At 35.3% G+C, this 12547-nt stretch overlaps 1 long non-coding RNA gene across 2 annotated transcripts in view; it reads right to left on the minus strand.

Moving 5' to 3' along the window:
- Positions 1 to 1370: 1370 nt before the first annotated feature.
- Positions 1371 to 12547, minus strand: part of LOC127155507 (uncharacterized) — a 45309-nt gene continuing 34132 nt past the window's right edge. The window contains exons 3-4 of one of the 2 annotated variants that reach the window (XR_007825611.1): positions 10553 to 10620; positions 1371 to 1773 (exon numbers count right to left, since the gene is read on the minus strand). This is a non-coding gene — a long non-coding RNA (uncharacterized LOC127155507). The remainder of the gene's footprint in view (positions 1774 to 10552; positions 10621 to 12547) is intronic. The other variant, XR_007825612.1, reaches the window with a different exon arrangement.

The following is a 12547-nucleotide window of genomic DNA, read 5'->3' on the forward strand; positions in this document are numbered from 1 at the left end:
GGATGGATTGATGGAACTGAAAAATAAATCATGGAAAAATCGATGGAAGGATGGAACTAAAAAATGGATGGATAGAATAAGTGGAATTGAAAAATGGACAGATGGACGGAACTGAAAAGTGGACGATTGGATGAGAAGGATGAATGGAATTGAAAAGTGGACAGATGAATGGAATGGATGGATGAATGAATGAAACTAAAAAATAGATGACTGGATGTAGTGGATGGATGAATGGAATTAATAAATGTACAGATGAATGAAATGGATGGATGGAACTGAAAAATAGACAAATGGATGGAATGGATGGATGGAATGAAAGGAATTGAAAAATGTAGATATACAGAAATGCATAAATAAATGTAAAAATAAATAAATGTAGAAATACATAAATAAATGTAGAAATAAATGTAGTATAGCACAAATGGTACAAAAATAACACAATTAAAAATGACACTCTTGACTGAATTATTAATTTATTTATTCAATCATTTATTTATGTATTTCTACATGTATTTATTAATTTCTGCATTTATGTATTCATTCATTTATTTTATTTATATTTATTTACAAGTCATTTCTCCTCCTCCATACATAATATATTCCATATATATATATATATGTATATATATATATATATATATGATCCATACATAAAACAATGTTTTCTTTGAATTGGTTATAATAAATAGACCATACTTTTTATTTAACCCTGAAAATACAGATAAATATTTATGTATTTTGATGTTTATTAGAGTGTGGCATTAAAAATGTAGCGAAATGCCATTGCCAAACTCTACTTGAATCAATTGTAAATCGAGTCTCCTGTGAAGAGCACTACTGGTGTTTCTGCGTTTGCAGAACGTTCCAAATCATTTACTTACGAGGTTTACTTATGAGAACCTTCTGCCTGTGTCAGTAGTAGACCGCAAGGCAGCTCACTATGCTTTGGAAGAGATCTGCGGTGTGTGCGTGTTTGCATGCATGTTCGTGTTTGTAGCATATGGCAGCACAACACAGTTCAGTAGAGCAAAGAATCAGGGCATATTAATTCACAAAACATACAGCAACACTGAACACCGAAGCAAGAACCAGCAGGACCAGCAGCCCATCTCAACACAGCTCAACCAAGAAGAACAGGCAAAGTACAGGACAACATATACTCTCCAAATCCATCACAACATTTGGAGAAAATATGGTGAATCAGAGAGAACTTTCACAATTTATAAGTATACATTATTCTAAAGAAAAATGTTTTATAATCTTTAATAAAAATATATAATTTAATTGTAATTTAAAAGATATATTAAAAAGAAATACATCAAAAAATAAAGTTCATAATTGTATTGTAGCTAACCCATGTATCTCTGGCGTTAGAAAGGGGATTTTCACTGGGAAAGAGGATGCAGTTCGGTCTTGATTTATCTTGCAGCTTCCTCTCATATATTCGGTGCAGCTCTGAAATAGCAGTTCCTTTCTGGCCCGTACACTGCGCGCACCGTCCCAAAACCGGTCAAAACTGGCACTAGAAATGTGTTGTTTGGTTCTTTTGCTGGCACTGACGAAAAATATCACAGTCATATAAGGAGACTTGGACTGTGTGTTGTTGGGAAGCAGGAAAAAAAAGACCCAGCAAGCACCATCTGTGTTTTCAATGTGAATCATTCACAGTTCTGTATGACATACTTTTGAACAGCGCAAGAGAGGCCAAATGTTCAGATATCAGGGTGTCCTAAAACCGCCAGAAATGGTGATGAATTGCCACAGCATGAACCTCTGCAAAGGAAGGGTCAAAAGTCATAGTGGACGAGCAATGATGCTTATAAATGACAATAAAAACAGCTTATTAATTCACTTTGGTTATAATAAGAAAAGACAGAAGGCATATAAACCCTCTTAATGAAGAGCAAAACATGTTAATTAGATGTGTAATTGGTGGATTTTCCACACTGCATGATGGGAAATGTAGTGTTGCCATGCAAACTGACTTAAAGAGGCGTATTTTCTAGGAAATTTTTGTGCTATTCTTCATTAACAGCACATGAAACATACAAACTTAATTGGACGGTCACATTTCACATTTAAAACTTATTATAACCAAATAAAAAAAAAGTCAAATAAAGAGTAATCAGAGTAAAACAAAGAGTGACTTTTACATTTTAGACATTTTTAGTGATATACACATTAGTGAGTAAAATGCACACACACACACACACATGTCTGGTTTATTATCCTTGTGGGGACTCTCCATAGCTGCAATGGTTTTTATACTCTCCACACTGTATTTTCTATCCCCTTACCCTAACCCTACCCCTAACCCTAACCCTTACAGAAAACTTTCTGCATTTTTACTTTCTCAGAAAAACTTATTCTGTATGATTTATAAGCTTTTGTACCCATGGGGACCTCAAGCCAGTCCCCACAATGTCAAAAATTTCAGGTTTTACTATCCTTGTGGGGACATTTGGTCCCCACAATGTAGCAAAAACAAGTACACACATACACACACCAATGGCTGGACTTTGATGTAAGGTATGACCCAGACAATCTAGCCTGTGAGCCAAATGTCTAGTCTCTGGTTTATTAGACTGAGTGCCTTCAGATTCTCTGGAGAGATGTCCCGACTGACCGCAAGAACCTACATATTGTAATTGATGAGTTTCATTCTCTTAAACACACACAGACTTGCACTTGAACTTCTATTGCTGTAAAGGTGGACTAAAATACACTAAAGTATACACATACACATACACATTTATATGGATGGAACTGAAAAATTGCCGAAAGGATGGATGGATGAATGGAATTAAAAAAATGGATGAATGGATGTAATGAATATAAATGAAAAATTGACATATGAACGGAATTGAAAAGATTGAATGCAATTGATGGATGGATGAATGGAATGGATGGAAATGAAAAATGGACAAATCATGGAAGAATGGAATGAAAGGATGGAATGGATGGATGGATGAAGTGAATGAATGAATGGAATTGAAAAAAAATAGATGAATGGAATGGATGGAACTAAAAAAATGAAATGAATGGAACTGGAAAATGGACAGATGGATGGAATGGATGGATGGATGGATGCAACTGAAAAATGGACAGATGGATGGAATGGATGGATTGAACTGAAAAATGGACGAAGAATGGATGAAAGGATGGAATTAAAAATCAAATGAATGTACTGAATGGATGGATGGAGTGAATGAATGAATGCAATTAAAAAGGATGGATGAATGGAATGATGGAACTAAAAAAAATGGATGGATGGAATTGAAAAATGGACAGATGGATGGAATGGATGGAACTGAAAATGGACAAATCATGGAAGAATGGAACTAAAAAATGGATGAACGGATGAAATGGATGGATGGAATAAATAGAATTGAAAAATGGACAGATGGACGGAATTGAAAAGTGGACGACTGGATGAGCAAGATGAATGCAACTGAAAAATGGACAGATGAATGGAATGGATGGATGAATAAAACTGAAAAATGGACGACTGGATGTAATGGATGAATGGAATTGATAAATGTACAGATGAATGAAATGGATGGATGGAACTGAAAAATGGATGAATGGATGGAATTGAAAAATGGATGAACAGATGGAATGGATGGATGGAATAAATTGAATTGAAAAATGGACAGATGGACAGAATTGAAAAGGCGGACAACTGGATGGGATGGATGGATGAATGGAATTGAAAAATGGACAGATAAATAGAATGGATGGATTGAAAAATGGACAGAATTGAACAAGATGGATGGATGAATGGAAAAAATGGAATGGATGGACGGAACAAGCAAAAAAAAAATGGATGGATGGAATTGAAAAATGGACAGATAAATAGAATGGATGGATGGAATAAACCAAAAAAAATGGATGAATGGATGGAATGGATGGATGGAATTGAAAAATGGACAGATGGATGGAACTGAAATATAGGCGGATGAATGGAATGGTTGGAACTGAAATTCAGGATGGAATTTAAAAATGGATGGATGGATGGATGGAATTGAAAATGGATGAATGGATTGCTAACTATCCCTTTAGGGTAACATGCCATGGTTTTTCATCATGGTTTGTTATTAAGTGTTATCAAAGATTTCCTGACTTCTATCACACTGACTTCTGGCTGTTTCCATTTTTTTTTATCTCTAGAAACACTCCACAAAACTGTTCATTCTCAGGGCAGTTCAGTGCTCTCTCCATTAGCACAGACATGCACCCAAAGACACACAGATTTTCTAAAACAGATTTCACAGCAGACACACAGACAAATTTCCCTTCATCATTCACAATCGTTCGTCTCCTCCCTCACGTTCCGTCTGTCTGAGAGAAAGGCAGAATTTAGAAAGCCACTCTCATCAAATTACCTGGCAGAGCTTAATGTTCAATGTTTTTATAGAGAAAATGACTGGGTTGTTTTAGTTAGAGATATATTCCTTCCTCTCTCTTTTTATTTTAAGACATCTCACTCCCTCCTTCCTCTTTATTTCAGGATATATCACTCCCTCTCTCTTTTTATTTCAGAATAAATCACTCTCCCCCACTCTGCTCTTTACTATCTTTATATCAGAATATATCATGAAAAGGATCCCTTTCCATTTCACTCTATTATTGATAATGTAATGGTGTGAGTTCAGTCTAGTTTGAAAGCACAGAGAGCACAGAATCCAGACAGTGATGCAACCTGATTGTCTCGTGTAGTCTGGCTTTTTGAATACTGTCTGAAGTCTGGCTTGGTTTGCAGGTTATTCTGGCCACAAACTACCTGATGTGCTTGATGTATTAAAAGTTTTTGTGTACATAATATATGTGTGTGTACTTGCCTGGGTATATTTATTATGTACAGTGTATATAAAGACACACACAGTGTATATTTTAAAATTTATTTATTTAAGTATTTACATGTATATATTTATATTCATATAATTTATATTATATAAAAAATATATTTAATATATAAACAACATTTTTCTTAAATGTATACATGCATGCATGTGTATTTATACACTGCCCTCCAAAAGTTTGGAAACACCCTAGAAAAGTTGGGTTTTGGACAATATTGGCGTGAATCCTTTTTAATTTGTGATAATTTTGCACTTATAAGGGACAACACAAGCTACGAAAACATATTTTATTACATAAACAGTTTATACATAGAAAAAAATTAAATTTTTGATTCATCAAAATATCCACCATTAGCAGCTATTACAGATCTGCATAATCTGGGCACAAATTCATTGTATTCTAAACTTAATTGGCAATCATTTGTTGAAGCTATTACGGTGTGCTGAGCCAAAAATCTTTTAAAAACCTGGGCCAAGTTTAAACCAGTAACCAGGCATCACAGCTGGCAAAGGGGCATGTCCGACTTTGACATGTATATATTACCATTATTATGTAATCAAAATGAAAATTATTATTGCTGGTCTTCAATGATAATGTCAAGTTGTTTTAATGTATTTGCACCAAAAAATGGTAAGTATTTATGCTGATATTGCCCAAAACCACACTTTGCCAGGGGTGTTTCCAAACTTTTGAGGGCAGTGTATATACATAATAAATATGCACAGTACACACACATATATTATATGTACACAAAGACTTTTATTTACGATTAAATGTTGCCCAGCACCATAATTATAATTTATAATGAAATGAAAAATTCCATTTCATTCAGTACAGGGAATAATAGAGCGGTTAAATGCTGAGTAAATATTTATTAACTATGGAAGCCTGTTTCCACTACTAAATAAAACGGTAATTGTGACTTTTCTCGCAATTTTGTTTTTTGTTTTTCTAACTTTATAACAAAGAATTGTGAGCTATAAAATCAGAATTGTGAGATATAAACTTTGCAGTTGTAAAAAAAAAAAAAAAAAATTGGACTTTATAACTTGGAATTGTAAGTTCACGTCCCACAATTCTAAAAAAAAAAAAAAAAAGGTCAGAATTAAAAGTTTATATCACGCAATTCTGAGAAAGTCAGAATTGCAAGATACAAATTTGAAATTGAAAGAAAAACATTCAGAATTGCAAGTAATTTCATCATTCTGAAAAAGAAAGTCAGAATTGCGAGATATTGCAAGAAAAAGTCAGAATTGTGAGATATAAACTCGAAATTGCAAGAAAAACATTCAGAATTTCGAGTTATTTCACCATTCTAAAAAAGAAAGTCAGAATTGCGAGATACGAATTTTGCGGGTTTATATCGCGCAATTTTGAGAAAGTCAGAATTGGGAGCTAACTTGAAATTATGAGAAAAATTCAGAATTGCAAGATATAAACTCAAAATTATTAGAAAAAGTCAGAATTGCAAGATATAAACTCGAAATTCAGAGAAAAAGTCAGAATTGTGAGATATGAACTCACAATTCCGAAATTTTTCCTGCAATTTCGAGTTTATGTGAGATATGAACTTGAATTGCAAGAAAAAGTTAGAATAGCGAGTTTATATCATGCAATTCTAAGAAAATCAGAACTGCGACATACTAACTCGAAATTGTGACAAAAAGTCAAAATTTCAAGATAAAAATTCAAAATTGCGAAAAGTCAGAATTGTGAGATATAAACTTGAAATTGCAAGAAAAAGTCTAGCGAGTTTTTATCTTGCCATTCTGAGAAAGTCAAAATTGCCAGACAAACTCGAAATTGCAAAAAGTCAGAATTGCGAAAAAGTCCAAATTGTGAGATAAAAAGTCCTTTTATTTTTTAATTCCGTGGCGGAAACAGGCTTTCATAAATTACTGTATTGCACTATATAGAAAAGCAATATATTTTGCTTATTAGTACAGTATAGTTTTATTTTGGCAACGTGGTTACGTTTAGTTCTATTGACACTAAATGTGAGCCAAATCATCCTAAGTAATACACTACTGGTGCTCATGTAGAGCGTTCCTAATCAGAATGCTGCCATAGAAGGTAACTAACTATGTATGCAGTGAGACAGCTTACCAGTTTTTGAAGAAAAGCTTATGTTTCTCTAAATCCTAATAAATCAAAGTTCTTAGCACATATAATGCACCATCCTTAAATCTTCAAAACAACACATTTGGCAAAAGGACAAGAAAGAGCCACAAGTTCCTTTCTTTCCTTTTGTTTTTCTGCTTGGTTACTTTGTTTGTTCTGTTCCTGCTAATTTGAGAGGTGCGTGGTTTGTGTGTTTATCACAAGCTCTGGTTCACTGTGCAAGTTGGCATTTACTGTCTCTTTAGTGTGCTTTACAGGCTATTGGTAGAGCACACTCTGGATACTGGCATCCTCGGCTCCTCTGTCCCACTAACTACATCACACCCACCCGCTTGTGTGGAGATGGAAGCGTCTATATTCCCCAGTGATGGTGTGGGAGCTGTCCCCGCATCATGGAACACAGTCACATTTAGAAATGCCTCTCTCTCTCCACCGTCCCACCCACATTCACTTAGAACCGTGTGAAAAAAGCGAAAGGTCAATGTGCAAGCCATCTTTACACGGCTGTGTGTTACACAATCCTGCTACTCTCAGTTTCACATTTCAGTACAGCTGCTCACCTGGAACATTGACAAACTCAACAAAGCTACAGATTCTCCAATATAGCATCACAAACACAAAAGCTACTATAAAAACAGCTGTACAACAAAAGAAAATGTGAGCAAAGCCCACTACTACAATGTTAAGGTGTTGAGAGTGGTTGTCAAGGTGTTGCTATGTGGTTGCTAAGCTGTTCTGGGGTGCATTTCCTAAAAGCAACTATGGTTGCAAGTTCTGTTGTTACCACCAGAGTTTAACGGAACCTGCAACCATATTTAGTTAACGATGCTTTTGGGAAACCTACCCCAGGGCAGTTGTCAGGGTGTTGCTATGTGTTTGCTAAGGTGTTCTGGGTGGTTGTCAAGGTGTTGCTATGCAGTTGGTAAGGTGACCTGGGTGGTTGTTAAGGTGTTGTGGGTGTTGTGGGCGTGATGTTATGCAGTTGTCAAGGTGTTGCTACAGTATATGGTTGCTAAGGTGTTCTGTGCAGTTGTCAAGGTGTTGCTAGGGTGTTTTGGGTGATTGTCAAAGTGTTGGTATGCAGTTTCTAAGGCATAATGGGTGGTTGTCAGGATGTGGCTATACGGTTGCTAGGGAGTTCTAGGTATTTGTCAGAGAGAGGCTATGTATTTATTAAGATGTTTTAGATGGTTGTCAGGGTTTTCACGATGATGTTATGCAATTGTCAAGGTGTTTGTACAATATGTGGTTGCTAAGGTGTTATGTGCGGTTGTCATGGTGTTTCTAGGGTGTTCTGGGTGGTTGTCAGGGTGATGTTATGCAGTTGTCAAGGTGTTTCTACAGTATGTGGTTGCTAAGGTGTTCTGGGCTGTTGTTGAGGTGTTGTAGGTGGTTGTCAGAGTGATGTTATGCAGTTGTCAAGATGTGGCTACAGTATGTGGTTGCTAAGGTGTTCTGTGTTGCTAGGTGTTGTGGGTGGCTGTCTGGTAATGTTATGCTGTTGCAAAGGTGTTGTGGGTGGTTGTCAGGGTGTTGCTATGTGGTTGCTAAGGTGTTATAGGTGGTTGTCTGGGTGATGTTATGCAGTTGCTAAGGTGTTGTAGGTGGTTGTTAAGGTGTTGCTAAAGTATGCAGTTAAAAATAACTAATGGGTGGTTGTCAGCGTGACGTTATGCAGTTGTCAAAGTGTTACCACAGTATGTGATTGCTAAGGTGTTCTGTGCTGCTATCAAGGTGTTGCTAGGCTGTTCTGTGTGGTTGTCAGGTGATGTTACGCAGTTGCTAAGGTGTTCTGGGCAGTTGTTACGGTGTTGTGGGTGGTTATCTGTGTAGTGTTCTGCAGTTATCAAGGTGTGCTTGGTTGTTGCCAGGGTGTTGCTATGAAGTTGCTAAGGTGTTCTAGGTGGTTGTCAGGGTGATGCTATACAGTTGCTAAGGTGTTGTGGTTGGATGTCAAGGTGTTGCAATGCAGTTGCTAAGGTGATCTGGGCAGTTGTTAAGGTGTTGTGGGTGGTTGTCAGGGTGATGCTATACAGTTGCTAAGGTGTTGTGGTTGGTTTTCAAGGTGTTGCTACAGTATGTCTTTGCTAAGGTATGCTTGGTTGTTGCTATGAAGTTGCTAAGGTGTTCTAGGTGGTTGTCAGGGTGATGCTATACAGTTGATAAGGTGTTATGGTTGGTTGTCAAGGTGTTGCAATGCAGTTGCTAAGGTGATCTGGCAGCTGTTAAGGTGTTGTGGGTGGTTGTCAGGGTGATGTTATGCAGTTGCTAAGGTGTTGTGGTTGGTTGTCAAGGTGCTGCAATGCAGTTGCTAAGGTGATCTGGGCAGTTGTTAAGGTGCTCTAGGTGGTTGTCAGGGTGATGCTATGCAGTTGCTAAGGTGTTGCAGTTGGTTGTCAGGGTGTTGCTACAGTATGTGTCTGCTAAGGTGTTCTTGGTTGTTGCCAGGGTGTTGCTATGCAGTTGCTAAAGGGTTCTAGGTGAACTGCATGATGAAACTGCACAATTTGGGGGAAAAAAATCAAATTGGGATTTTTCTTGTAAAAACCATGATAGTGATTTAAAAAAAGGTGTGATGTCAATAATAATAAAAAAACAATGGTGTTTTTGTTATTAACAAGTTATGATTATTAATGTTATTATTATTACTTAAAAACATTAAGAAATATTACCATTGTTATATTTAATTGTAAAAAAAAGGAGAAATTAAGAAAAATAAGCAACCAGAGTTAATCTGTGCAAGAGCCAGAAAGAAAATGAAACTATAATATCTTACACAGCTTTCAAAAATCTATCATCATTAACTTCTTTCAATATTTATTCATCTTGCCTAATTTAACGTTATATATCACTAGCATCATTTCTGCTTCAAAGGTCGATTAATGATCACAAACTCAATCAAAATTAATTGTAAATGTTTAATAGCAGTGTTCCTCTCCTGTTTCTCTGCATGAGGTGATTTACTATTTCATGGGCGTCTGGTGGATTTTATTGGAGTGCTGTTACATCTGATGAGCAGAATGACTGAAGCATGCTGATATTTGAGTCTTATTGCTGTCTCTGTGTTTATGTTTGATGATTTGCGTCATTTAGTGATGACTTTGGTTCCAGGCAATCAGCAGGGGATTCAGGATAACAGACCTTTAGCCCCGTGAGTCATAGCCACAGTTCCCAGCGACGCTGATCACATCAGCTCTGAGGTGCAGTGTCAGTGAGATGAATCAGCTGCCGTCGCACTAACACATGAGAGGAGGCGCTGATACGGGAGCTGAGGTGAGGGAGCAAGCTGTCAATCACTAGCTGAGCAATTTGACCTCATCTCTATTTCCGTTGCTGCGTTAAAAACCGTAAACATTTGTCACGCGCTCACAGGTAGCTTTCTACAGTTTGATTGACAACTGAGATTGATTGCGTGAGTGACATTGAGAAACAAATTGAACTGTTTTTATCTCTGTCAGGAGGAGATATGATAAAGGAGCAAGTAGATGTAAATCAAGTGCAAGCTGGGGGATTTATGCTTGGCAATTAAGGTCAATTGCAGGAAAATTTGAGCTATGAGAAAACTCACCTCTATAAGTCTGTGTTTATGGAACAGACCAAGCTGAATAATCATCTTGATGGAGCTATCATACCCTACTGAACAGACAACAATAGAAAATTAATGTAAGGCAATGGTTAGGGATTCAGATTGATAATATATTGCATTTTCCATATTTTTAATGTTGGTAACATTTGCATTTATCTAACACTGATTAATTTTTTTCATACTGCACACTATAATGGTGGTGGTGTGAGGGGCTAAATTGTCTCAAATCAGTTAAAAATGTATTGCAATTTTAAGTTGTTTTTATTTATTTAGATAAAATAGTATCAAATGATTATAGTTTCCATTTATAATATTTATAATCCTTGGTCAGAATTACAATATTGGTGCATCCTTAAAAATGATGAAAAAGTAAATAAATAAATAAATAAACAGCAAAGGGAAAATATTGAAATCAGGTTACATGGCATAAAGGCAGTGAAACTAATACTACAATAAATAAATAAATAGCTAAATAAATAAATAAACAAGAATATTTAAATCTGGTTAAATGGCATAAAAGCAATAAAACAATTACTACAATAAATAAAAGCATAAATAAAAGCATAAATAAAAGCGTAAAGACAGAAAGAAAGAAAGAAAAAAAAAGAAAATAAAAGCATGCATAAATAAATAAATAAATGGGCAAGAAAATGGCATAAAGGCAGTGAAACTAATACTACAAAAAATAAATAAATGCAAAAAAATATATAAACAAATAAGAATATTTAAATCTTGTTAAAATGCATAAAGGCAATAAAACAAATACTACAAACAAACAAACAGTAAAATAATTAATAAATAGAAGAATAAGTAAAAAAATAAAAGCAGAAAGAAAGAAAGAAAGAAAGAAAAACAAAAGCATAAAAGCATAAACAAACAAACAAAAAAATTATAAATAAAATAAATAAATACATAAATAGACAAGAATATCTAAATCAGGTTAAATGGCACAAAGGCAGTGAATCAAATACTAAAATAAACAAATAAATAATTAATTAAAGCATTAAGAAAGAAATAAAGATATAAAAGCATAAATAAATAAATAAATAAATAGACAGAAATATCTAAATCAGGTTAAATGGTATAATGTCAGTGAAACAAATACTAAAGTAAACAAGTAAATAAGTAAAACAATAAATAAAAGCATACATAAAATAATAAATAAATAAAAGTAGGAATTGACAAGAAAATTTAAATCAGGTAAAATGGCATATAGGTAGTGAAACAAACCTTACAATAAATAAATAAATAAATAAATAAATAAAGCTAGAAATTGACAATTATGTTTAAATCATGTTAAATGGCATTAGGACAAAAAAATCCCACAATAAATAAAAATAAATAAATGTAACAATGGCGGCAAAAAAAATAAATAAATAACGCCAGTGAAACGGCCTGCAATCAATCAATCAATCAATTAATAGTCATGAAAATAATGTTAAAAGAACATTCACCGTCCTAAAAATATGCATGGCTTCCCTTTCCTCCTTTTGATTTTGAGCTGAAATGTGACATGGAAATGCTCTTGACAAGTTCTGTGAGATTCATGCATGTGTTAGTTATGCGTGTCATTGAGGCAGGCTGATTTATTCTAGCGGTGAAATTTCCGGTGCCTCATTAAAGCAGGAGGAGGCGGGTCAGTCTTGTGTCATCGCCCTAGCAACAATAGCCCTGCTGATATTTGGCAATATCGATGCAGTAAAGGTCAGAGTGGGCTGACAATATAGCAGGGATGTATGTAGCCCTCTCTGTTTCACCTAACGGTTAGATCAGGCCTATTTCAGGACAAACAATCACAGGTATGATGACATTTCAGCTCAGCTTATGTATGACAGCACGTCCCAGAAGTGACCTCATCCACATACAGATGCACAAAGCCACCAAACGCTAGTAACATGCTCAATCATGCTAGAATCATGCTAGTAACTTGCTAACCACGCTACCAACATGCTAATCATGCTACAAACATGTTAGCAA

The sequence above is a fragment of the Labeo rohita genome, chromosome 24 (assembly GCF_022985175.1).
Source record: "Labeo rohita strain BAU-BD-2019 chromosome 24, IGBB_LRoh.1.0, whole genome shotgun sequence".
Classification (NCBI taxonomy): domain Eukaryota; kingdom Metazoa; phylum Chordata; class Actinopteri; order Cypriniformes; family Cyprinidae; genus Labeo; species Labeo rohita.